This window comes from Chiroxiphia lanceolata, chromosome 6 (assembly GCF_009829145.1).
Source record: "Chiroxiphia lanceolata isolate bChiLan1 chromosome 6, bChiLan1.pri, whole genome shotgun sequence".
Lineage (NCBI taxonomy): Eukaryota > Metazoa > Chordata > Aves > Passeriformes > Pipridae > Chiroxiphia > Chiroxiphia lanceolata.
Window position 1 is genome coordinate 14,255,274 of NC_045642.1, and position 12,261 is coordinate 14,267,534.

General features: G+C 40.7%; 1 protein-coding gene across 3 annotated transcripts in view; it reads right to left on the reverse strand.

Annotated features, from left to right (window-relative positions):
* The window catches only part of PIK3C2A (phosphatidylinositol-4-phosphate 3-kinase catalytic subunit type 2 alpha), a 51,562-nt gene extending 40,298 nt beyond the window's left edge, over nucleotides 1–11,264 (reverse strand). For all 3 annotated transcript variants that reach the window (XM_032690702.1, XM_032690703.1, XM_032690701.1), the window contains exon 1: nucleotides 11,172–11,264. The gene's annotated coding sequence lies outside the window, so the exon portion shown is untranslated. The remainder of the gene's footprint in view (nucleotides 1–11,171) is intronic.
* Between the last annotated feature and the right edge of the window lie 997 nt (nucleotides 11,265–12,261).

The window sequence follows — 12,261 nt, forward strand, 5'->3', positions numbered from 1 at the left end:
GAATCATGCCATACATCACCAACTGACAAGGCCGCATATGCCCTTCAGAAACCTAGGACATAAAATTTTCAAGAGACCAATTTTTATTTGTCTGGGGGGTGTCAAACTTAAAAGGAAGCCACACAAATAAATCCACAGCCTTTGAATTATGCAAGACCCATTTATTTTTCTTACTCTACCCACTGGTAAATACTAGTAATTACTTGGTTTCTTTTTGCACCATTAAACCCAAGACAGAGAAGCTCCCCTTCAGATACCTAGTGGTTTTCAGATTTGAGCAATTACACAGGTGCAATCTTGGAAGTAGAAATCATTCCAAAGACTATACAAATATCTAGCACTGATAAAGCACATTATCAAGAGGACTTCCAGCTTATTTCAACAGATTACAAAAACAACAGACCTTTCAGACTGCTGTACCATGATTATAATGGTCATAATGACACTGAAGGACCCCTCTTCCTTTGGAAAATATTGTACTTTACCCTCTTAACAAGAAAAATAATGCTTATGAAATGCTATTTCTTGGACAAGCAAACTGAGCTATTTAAGTACAGTTGCTCATTGAGTAATCTCTTTAACAGCCCCTTAAAGGAAGTGTCATTCACTACTGGGTAAAGGAAGAAACTCTGAAAGGTCACTTTTGCTTAGGGCCACCACCAAGAAAATGACATCTTACCTTTCTACAATTCCAGTCTTAGGACTACGATAAAACTTCCCATATTCACCACAGTATCTATGCCTCTTTATTAAAATAATCTTGTAAGAGATAACCACAAGAATTGTGTTATTTTTCAGTGCTACTTCTGCTTTATTCTACAGCTTTTGCACACAGTCGGGTCAGAGCTGAGTCCAGGAGATAAGATGTCTTCAGCAACAGCTAGTGTGCATATCAAGTAGCAAGATAAAAATCAAGAATAATGAGTTTCTGCTAGGAGGCTTACATAATCAGCAATCCTCATTAAAACACAGTTTCACTGAATTGGATGAGCCCTACGGATGCAAATCATCCTGAGTTTAAGTCATGCAATGATCTACAAATTAAGAGATCTCTGCAGCAAATAATGTAGATAACTCTAAACTCTTTATGATCCCTTGTATTCACATCCATCAGAAGGGTTTGGATTTTGGGCTGGTTTTTTTTTTTTTCCCTCCCTGAATCAAACCAGAGATATGTGCTTCAAACAAAGTGATGGTATTTCTCTGTATTCCCCACATGGATAGCAAGATTCTCAACAGATTCTCTAAATTCTTTAAGACTGGCCAAGTTTTTGTTTTATCTGCTTCATTTTAATGGCTTATAGTGTGAAGGACAGACAGGTTTATAAGAGGTTCTATACATTTCAGCTGAAGACATAGTCAGCAAAATTAAACCAGAAATGATGTTACAGGTACCAAGACAAGATTCAAACCAAAGAGGGTGTCTTCAGAAAGACTGAAACAATGGCAGACTAACAAAGTTATAAAACCCTGAAAACCACACAGCTGAAGTCTTGGGGCATAAAGTCTTAATGAGAAGCTTGGGAGGTCACAGGTACGTATCCATGCCACAGGATAATTATATAAGTGTTCAACACAGACTAAGTCTACAGAAAAATGCAGACACCAGATTCTTTCCGAACAATATACTAAGCTGCAGAGTTTGACAAACATTAAGCCATAAATATTGCCATTAGGATGAAGTCCTCTCTACTGGCTATCTGCAGAGCTGAGTGTTGAACCCAACCAGGGAATCAATTAAAAAAAAACAACAAACAAACCAAAACTAAACAAAAACCAAACCCTTTTGCCGAGTTCCTTTATAGATAGTGCAGGTCTCTGGTCCCATTAATAGCACAGTTGTGGCCTTCAATTATTTACTATGCTCCTGTTAGCAGGGCAGTCATACTAAACCTTCTCCTAAAGATATACAGAACATTTTGTAGATGGTCTAAGCCTACTAGCCACAGACAATATTCTAACAAGAAGGCTAATATATTTGACACCAACTTTATCAGACTGCCTAGAAAGCCAAGCAGGCTTTAATCTCTTTATTAACTTACAGATGGTTAAAATTGCTATGTCAAATTTTCAGATACAAGGACACCCTGACTTGTGAAGTCCTCCCAATAATCCCTACTTGGTTTTTCCAAGAAGCAGCAGCATGAGGTAAGTGCAGTTTTCATAGTCTTGCTGTTGCCTAAGGATTCTAAACAGCAGTGGGAATTTTTTCTGAATTTTATTTAAAAAAATCAAACCAGGATCATACTTTCTGAGACTATTCAGAACTTTTTGGGCCACAACTTTGAAGATTATCAGTGCATTCTGGTGCTGCTTGATAATTACAACAACAACCACCAGCTCTTAAAAAAATTAGGAAGCCTTATTTTTGTGCTGAAATCAACAGCTTTGATCTCCATATTGCCAAGCAGTATCCTACTCACAAGGAGTCACTGTTCCACAAAGTCACAACTGCAGATAAACATACATTCCTTAGCACTCAGAAACATGGTGCAGAGTCACCACAGCACATTCATTCATAACATCCAGAGAATCCCAATCACTCAGTAACTGCTTGTTTATTTTACAATTTTACATTAACAGTGCTGTATTTCTGTCAGTGGCTTCCAGCATTCAAGATAAAAGATTATTATTAATGCTTATCTGAAAAATTGAATTTTAGTTTTTATTTTTGCAAGACAGCCTCATCAGCATACACATACTTGATTGCTGTATTTAAGTCCTGTCCTTGGGAAATTCCTAGAATCAAATCAGTGTATAAATTTCTGTCAAATTTTATAAGTAGACTGCAGGTTTTTTCAAACATTTTGAAGATTTAAAAAAATGATAAAAAATCTGATAAAATTGCAATAGTGTTGGCAAAAACTATTTGCATGCCAGTTTTAAGCAGTAAATCCACACAACACATCAGAAGAAGAAAAGCTCCCTCCCTAGGCATAAGCATGATTAAAATACCGATAGACTTTCTTTTAAATGCTAACTACACCTCACCAGCAAACATTTTCATGTAAGTTCAGCTTCACTTTGAACCTCTCACTTTGTAGCCATCCAAGTTCAAAGCAGAGAGTGAGCAGAATTTAAACTTCTCCAGTATTTGCAAACAGAAGGGCAAATTCCATTAAGACCATCTATCAGCAGTGAACTCCTCTCAAACACTCAGAAGACTATGTTTCAGTTCAAATTCCAGAAGCCTGAACCATTACTGACTGTGACACAGGAACTCACCAGAAGTTTGCAACAAGTGGAGGTCATCAGAAGACCTAGCAGTAATCCTTACAGAGTCAGGATTGTTCTCATCTCAACTGCTGCACGCTATTTTAAGTAACAGTAATAATCAGTTTCCAGTTGCCAATCTATCCACCTTCAAGAGCACTACTCTTGCCAAGCACTCAAAGAATGTGAGAAACATTTCGGTTTTTTTTTTCAATGAAAGCTAGAAGCAATTGAAGAGATTGTTTTATCACTTAGGAATTTCTGTTATAATCTGCTACACCACATATTTCTCCCCTAAATTTGAAATTAAACAGACACATTCATACTTTGTACGAAGTCACCACATTTACGCTGCCCTAGCCATACCTCACCAGTACTGCCTGCTTTGTTTAAAAGCGGGTCTAAAATCTCAACCACCCAATTTATCTGTAGCCTAGATGAAGGATAATCTGTCTATTGCAGTGAGACCTCATTAACTTCAAGTAAATTCTCCTTGAACCATTTGACTAGTTGTGATCAGACATGAGTTTGCAGACCCCTTTGGCTCCAGCCTAGCAGAGTTTCCATAAAAGCAACGCTTCCTTGGTGACAATTTTAAATAAACGTGTTTAGAGTCTGAAGTTAATTTTATATCACTCAAGTACCTATGTATTGTTATGTAATTTTGAGTATTGCACATCATTTGTTATTTCAAAGGAGTAAAATGCTCTTAAAAAAAAATGCAGCAACAAAACTTTATTAATATCAAGAACCAAGAAACTACAAGATGTCCAACCATCTCCTTCAGATCAAAACCTCTACATGGAATGGTAATTAATTTCAAACCAGATTTTCACTTACAGTGGCTTACATTAAAAAAAAATTACACATACACTAACTTAGCAAATACATAAAATAGAATCAGGAAGAACTTTTTTCCCCAATAATGAATTTATAGGTTTGCAGTAAGAAACTTCAGGGGAACCAATACAGGACATTCTACCTCTACCAGAACAAAGACTCCCAAAATGTAAATTAGTTTCCTATCTTAATGATCCAGGGATGACTTTGTTAGACATAAATCCTGTTACCTTAAGCAGAAGTAATCTCACCATATGCTCATCTGCATGTTAACATTCTTCTCTACTTGAGTTGCACAATTTTCTCCTCAAAAAACCCCATGGCTTGTAATATTCTATTTATAATTTGTTCTAGTGCTACGCAAGAACAGAACATATTATTTGGTAATTTATTCACAAGAAGTACTTTATAGTTATCACAAATCAGTGCACATGAATTCCCTGGAGTCTAAGCACTAAATACAGAAGCAACGATAACAACTCAGGCCATTTCCTGCATTCCTTATAAAGTAATGCCCTGGCATACAGTAGCCAAAGCTTCCTCAAAACAAGTGCAATTTTCACAGTAACTTTGAAGTTATTTTGCCATTACTTACAAAAAAAATAAAAATATTTGAGGCATTTGCCTAACATGGAATGATAGCTAACTTAAGAATTAACAAATCTTGCCTGCATACCAGAGACAGCAGCAGTTTTATGGGATACCAGGGAAAACTTAGCAAACTACGACAGCAGTAATATACTGTGGAAAGTACTAACCATCTGCAAAGGAATTCATAGTGAGACATTTGCCACAGCAGGAAAACTCCTTAGCAAGAAAAAAAAATAAAAATCAGAAGCACTTTGATGTTCAAAAGCCCTCTCTGCCAGATGCACTCAAATTGGTACAAACAGAGAAAAAAAATGAACAGATATTCATGATGTGACTTCTTGAACTAAGGCTGTTATTCTTTTAAAATACTGTTAAATTTAAATTGGAAGTTTCTCAATCGTGTACACAAGCACTTCCGAAAGATCAGTGTTTAAGCTATATAGTTCTAACATGTTATCTTTCCACTAAAAGCTTAGTAGCTTCTTTAATCCAGTCATTTAGAAAAATTAGAAAGTGCCCCCTTACACATGAGATTAAGACAGTTAACCAGAAGATTGAATCTATTTTGTTTCATGTCACATCTACAGAATCTTCAAATTAAATTTCACTAGCTTAAATACAGGTGCAATTTTTAACTGGGCACAAACTCTGAACCAACACTCAATTCATTTGTTTTACTCAAATCATTCAGCTCATAAATACCAAAGCAGGAACTGCTTCTCAACTTTGATTTTGAAATTTCATCACAAAACCTTTGATCTTGAGGGCTGGGCAAGAATAGGATGTTTCTAGCACTAGAACAGGAAGCCTCAAACTTCAAGATCTTTCAACATCAGCAGCAAATTCCTTGAAAAATACACCCCCTGCTCTTTCAGTGCTTATAAAAGCTTATGAAGTGTTCTACTGAAATCAATTTTCATACAAGACACTGTGCAGAGGACCATTATTATATATGGCATACTTTTTAACTGTAGAATCTGGAGTTTTTGATCAGTGTTCCAACAAGCATGTGTCATGATGTTCCAGCCAAACCTCAGTGTAGGCAGCCACAGCTACCTACAGATCATGTGTTTTCCATTGCCACAAAGTACTCTTCCCCTTCTGGAACCAGGCATTTGCATCATTAGCCCCTGCAAGCCATTCCATCAGTAGATGTGGATACATCCAGATTTGCCACCGCACATCTGCAAGCTTATCCAGCATATTTGTGCTATTATACTCCTCCCCTCAAATTTTGAATCCAATCACCATTTCATTTAAGTCTGTTAAAGAGATGGGGGTCTTAAAGATAATTTAATTCCATATAAGTTTTATAAAAGCAAGCAGCCAGACCCTGCCAAGAACACTGGGTGTCACAGCTAGAAGAAAACTGTAGCATGAGCTCATATTACTGGACACTGCAGATTTATTAGCAGGATAATCTTTATAAATACTTGAACTGTGGTAAGAAGTCCTTAAAGCCAATCAGCTGAAGACACAAATCAACAGGAAACTTGGCATCAGTTCCATCAGCTGCAGAACTACTCATCAACCTTTGCATCCCTACATTTCTCCCTATTCTGTTCTCAACTCTCTAGCAGCACACCTGCTATTCTGTTCCTGCCCAGTATTGTCTTGATGCAGGTACCAGAAAAAGCAATAATCAAACTGATGGCATCTCAGGCTGTTTCATTCTGATGTACTGGGCCAAGATTTTTTTTCCCCATGTCTTACAGCCAAGCTTATTACCAGCATTGTTTGACAAAGGCTAAGAATTCTAATTCTGTTGCAATGTTTCTCCTTACAGAATAATACTTTCAATTGCACACCCCGTGTTTCAAAAGTTGGCTTTACAAACTTTTTACTGGTTCTCTTGCTTTACAGACACCTCTGAAGTTGTGCTTTTCTCCATGTCACCCTGACTATTCCCTATTTTTCCCACCAATCCCTCTTTGCAAAGGGTTCTTGAAAACACTCATGCAACACAAAATATTTCATACAGAATCAACGTTAGCTACTGGCTTAGGCGTTTTGGTTTTTTCTGTTCTTCCATTTCTATTCAAATGTTTTGATTCCCCAGCTAAATAATCGGTGCAGTAATCCCTGATTTGCAAAGTAACTTTATTCTGGAATATCACTGATGGAACAACTAAGATTGGGAGGGGCCTTGATGGGGGTCTCTAGTTTCATTACCTGCTCAAAGCAGGGTCAGCTATGAGAAGGTGACAAGAGTGCTCAGGGCTTTATCCAGGCAGCAATGCCCAAACACCTTTCATATAGGTTTATAACATTCTATAGCATAGACAGAGGACCATGTTAAAACACATTTTTTCTTAAGTTACATGCCTGAAGTAAGCCCTGCAAATATCCTCCTGATGTCACAAAACATTCAAAACGCAGCCATCTGCAGGAAGTTCATGATGCAAGGTACAGTGGCTGTTAACACAGGGAGATGAAAACAACCCTTCACCACAATATTGCTCCCTGTGCAGCAGGGCATAATACACACCTTCAACCAAACATAATCAAAAACACACACTGAGACGAAACATTGACACCACGGCTCTGGCCCAGGTTTAAGTCTGTATCACTGTATTAGTATCACCCTACCAGTCTAACCAAATGTGATTCTGCTGCAGTAGCCAAATTATTTCCACCACTTGCTTCAGCAGATGAGTTTCCCCTCAGGCAGGAAACTTGCAAAGTTTCAGTTATAACCAGCAGATGCTTCTTAGTCAACAAACCTCGCATTCATAGAACTATGAAGCAGAATTGCTGATTATTAATTGACAGAACAAACACACAATTCACATGTACCTTTTTGCTTTATCCATTAGAAAATACTAAATGCTTTTTTCATGTATTGATTCAATGATCACAGGGTTTTGTTTGGGTTTTGTTTTTGTTTGTTTGTTTTTAACAATACGCAGGTAGAAAACTGAATAAGGTGGCTACACCCTGTCAGACCAAAGGTTCATCTCATCCTTATCTTGTCTCTAAGGGTGGCTTCAGAAATGCAAATGGGAAAAACCTAAACCAAGACAAGCATGTAATGACACTTCCTCAAAATACCCTTCTAGTCCCCACTAATTTGCCACTCAAGTACTTCCTGAATCCTGAGGTAACTTCTCTAAGATTAAGACTCCTGATGAACTTTTTCATCCACAAATTGTCCAGCTGCATGCTGAACTCATCTAAACTTTCAGCACTCGCCTCATAACTCAGCACTGCCACCACGCTCTGCTCTTCACCGTGACTACAATCTAAGCAGAAAATCACATCAGTTATTGATGACAGGTCATCAATAAAACATCAACTCCTAAAAACATCAACTACAATATCAAAACCTACAAGCTAAATTATTTACTCTAGGTCATCATGCACTGACCAATCTCCAGATGGGAACCAGCGACATCCTCTCAGCACAAATACCATGAGGCCCTCATACACTACGTACTGCAGGTTTCCAATTGTGGCTGGGTTTTTGTAAGTGATGGTTTGTTTGTAAACTTCAAATTACAAGTTACATGAAACACGCAAACATACCTTTGCCCTTGATTTCAACCTCTTCTATGAAAGCACTCAGAAGTGACCATCACTTAGAACAAACTAAACTTAATCTAAGGAAATAATGTCAGGTTGCATTTCTAAGGTACAGACTAAAGTAATATTTCTCATAGCTTTTTTGAATGTGAGCTTTGAGGAAAGCATTTTATTCTGAAACTTCCATAGCTTGAGTGAGGTTTATCATTACTGGAACGCTTTGAAACATTTCCTCCTTCCCTTCCATGTCTGGAAACAACTTCATCATTCTTCTGCAGAAACTGACTTCACCGTGACCTCCTCGCCTACAAAGAGACTGGATGATGCTCCTTAGATGACTGATTTTATTGACCACTGTTGATAAAAACTGAACTCTGGTTCTGGTAATTAGTCACACATCCACATCTTCTGCTTAAAATGGAGCAACATGTTTACAATTACACTTCCACGAAGCAAACAATTTGCATTTGTGCTGTACTGTCTCATTTTTAAGTTTGTTGTCCTATTCTAAAAATAAATAAATACCAAGTAATTCCTGCACTGACTGTTAATACTAAAAGACAATACTTCTAAAATAAAAAAATGGAACATCATCATCTGAATGTCATTAAGGCTGACCTTAAAACATGTACTGTATTTTATGAATTCTAGTCATGTTAGCATTATACTTACACTGGCCTACCTACCAGTACTAATTTACTGCAATTTTTAAAGCTCCCATAAGTCAGCCTTAAGATTCTTGAAGAGTTTAAAGGCAAACAATACACAATCCTGCTCAAATAAAATTCAAATCTAGCATTCGTTTTTCTAAATAATCCCATACTGGTCTGGTTTTGATCCCATATAAAAGTCTAACACGACCAAAAAAAAAAAAAAAAAAGCTCCAAACCATCATCTCAGCATTTTTATTTCTAAAACAATTTAATCCAAGTTTCTTCAGCTAGACAGCAGATATAATAGCAGCACTGGATAAGAAATATCATCAGTTTCAACTTAGTTTGAGAAGTAAGAAACAAAGGAACGCAAATTCAGGAAATATTTTTTTACTTGACATTTTGAAGTGCATCATTTTCTATTTAAGGCATTCAATTATCTTTGTTATGACACAGAGTACTACTCAAATCAGATAAAAATAACTAAATAATCAATTTAGATACACTGATTACCTATACTGATGAACATTTATGTCTGAGTTCTTAGCAATGACAATTATAACCCAAAGGAGAGAGGAACATCAAGTATGTAAATCAGGATTACTACCTGCATTGTAATCAATAAGGGTAAATCTATTTTATTAAATCAGTCGAAATTTTAAATCTTTTTTGAGATCTCCCATGTATTTTTTAAAAACAATCGTCTTTAAGAGATGTAAAAGAATGTAAAAGAAATTTGAACATAAAATTCAAATACAGTACACCATTTAAGAAGATAGGACTCTAAATAACCTATTAGTTGCCTAGTTTGTGGTCCCGTCCTCAAAAGGGCACTTAACTTCAAGTATATGTCAGTCTCTCTGTGTTTTCTCTCAGTGCCTTTATCTTCTATGCAACTTTCTTTCTCTTACTAGCTTTGCTTCAACTTGCTTTTAGAACAAAAAACACAACCCCAAAACACAAACAACAGAACTTGGTGGTAATTACAGTCCCTCTCCCCCCCTCCCACAAATGTGCTAAGTGATCTCCAATTTAAGTGATCTCAATTTAAGCAACTTCTCTTTCTCCCAGATACATAATGAAGTTTTTTCCAGGCCCACTCTCAGTGTCAGGGGAATGAAGGACATAATTGCCTTCAAAGACGACAAAGCCAACTAACAAAATACTTTTGTGTGTCTGATTTCATTTCCCCTGCCCCATTTCTGCTTCCCCTTTGGATTCTTCATAAATCATCCACCACTACCACTCCTGAACACAGATTGTATTCTAAACGAATATTGCACAATATCTTGTACAAACATCACACGTTTTTTCTTGAATTTTCAGTTCCGTTTGGAAAGAGATCTGCATCAAACAAGCACGGTTCTTATTTAAAACCTCTGCAACTCTCCTCTACCCCAAATCAGTTTGTGCTATGCTCTAGCACCACACCTGTAATAAGTAATACAATTACTAGGAAAACCATCTTTTTTTTTCTTCCAAACGCTTTTCTTTTGAGTGCATCTCACACCACATCCTTTTCCCAACAACAGCATAGCAGGACTGGGAGGTTACTTGAGCTAACAAAGGTGCAGGTATACCGTTTTTATTGTGTTGATGCAGAATAATAAACCCCATCGAGTCAAGAACAGTAAGCCAGTCACACACTTCCATCCACCACTAGTAATTCGGAAAAGCTCCCGGAGGAAACAGCAGAGCTGTTTAAGGATCAGCTTTGTAAACATCCAACTTCTCTGAAACCACAGTAACGCACCAACCCGGGGCAAGCGAACCCCCTCAAAAGCCAACAAGGAGATGAAGAAAAGGAAACGTAAACCTGGTGCGTTCCTGCAGCGACCGCCAAGGTGCCCCCTACGCAGGGCGAGCCTCCCCAAGCTCCCTGCCCCGTGCCGGTGACAGCTCCCCGCACCCCGGAGACTTCACCCACGGGTCCAAAAACCACCTCCGGCACCTGCGGGGCGCGGGCAGCTCCCCCGGACGGCTCCGCGCCCGGAGCGGCGCCTCTCCAGACGCGCAGTTCCCCGCTGGCAGCACGTCCCGCAGGTAGAGCCCGCACAGACCCCGAGCGGCGGGGACGGGACGGGCCGTGCGGGGACCGCAACCCCCGGGCCCCGCCGCCCGCAGGTGCCGCCCGGCAGCGCGGGCAGCTCCGGCCGCCGCCGGGGCCGAGCCCAGGCCGGCAGCGGGAGCGCCCCGAGGCCGAAAGGTCCCGGCGGGGCGACCCCCGGGGGGAGCGGGCGGCGCGGGGCACGGGGCGCGGGGAGCAAAGCGGAGCGCGGCGGGGCGGGACAGGGACAGCGCGGAGCCCGCGGCTCGGCCCGACCCGCGGCGGCGGGGGCTGCCCGCGCCTACCTCGGCCATTCCCCCGGTCCCGCGGCTCCCGCCGGGAGCGCTCCAGGCTGCGGGCGGCTCCCCCCGCCCCGCCGCCGTGCGCTCACTTCCGCCGGGCGCGCGGGGGGCGGGCGCTGCGCTCGGACCGGCCCCGGGCCCGGCCCCGCCTCACCTGGGCCCGCCCCGCCCCCGGCCCGCCCCGCCCCGCCCGGGGGTCCGGCCCCAACGCGGGGGTGGCCGAGCCCCCGGGCCGCGGGGGCCGGGTGGTGGCGCTGGGGTGAGTCTCCGTCATTTCCTCCCCTTATCGCCCGATCTTCCCAGGAATGCGCGGCATGGCTGGGAACTTGCTCAACGCACCAGAAATGTCCGTCGGGGGCGGGGGGGCCGCGGACACAATGGACTTCCTCAGCCGCCGGGAGCGGGGCAAGGGCCGGGGCGCGGCGGGGCCGGGGAGTGGCGCTGGAGGAGCCCCCGGCACACGGGGCTTGGCTGGAGGGATAAATGCTTTCACCGCTCGCCAGTTGCCGACCCCGGTGGTTTGTTCCGCTGCATTCTGTTCTGTTCCACTACACAGAATTTTGCTTGGTTTAACTTATGAAACTTCTTATCCGGCACGGGCAGATCCCGGCTGTCAGCTCCAACCTTCTTGACACAGCAAGGCTTTTCAAAAAAAAGACCAAATATTTTGGTTTGACCTTCACAATAGCTTCAAAAGAACATAATGCGTTGGGTATGCCCAAAAGTATTGCATGTGGGATTTTATACAAAGTTTAGACAATGGGCCTTTCATAAGATCAAATTAAAAGTTGTCATGGGCATTTAAAAGTAACAATATGATTTGTAATGTCGATGTAAAAGAGTTCCAGAGGGAATAACTTTATATTCCGTCCACTCAGGGGATACTACTTAAAATAAGCTAAGACTTCAGTATTTTATTCAGCACTTTTAGCACACCAAAATTCTGAAAAATACAAAACACTTAATGAAGCGTAGAAGACACATGAAAAAGTGTCATATAAATGAATTAACAAAAATTAGTCAGAAATACATTGCTGACTGTGATTCTGTGTGATTGTATACAAGCCCCACCATTATAGCATCTATGCATTCT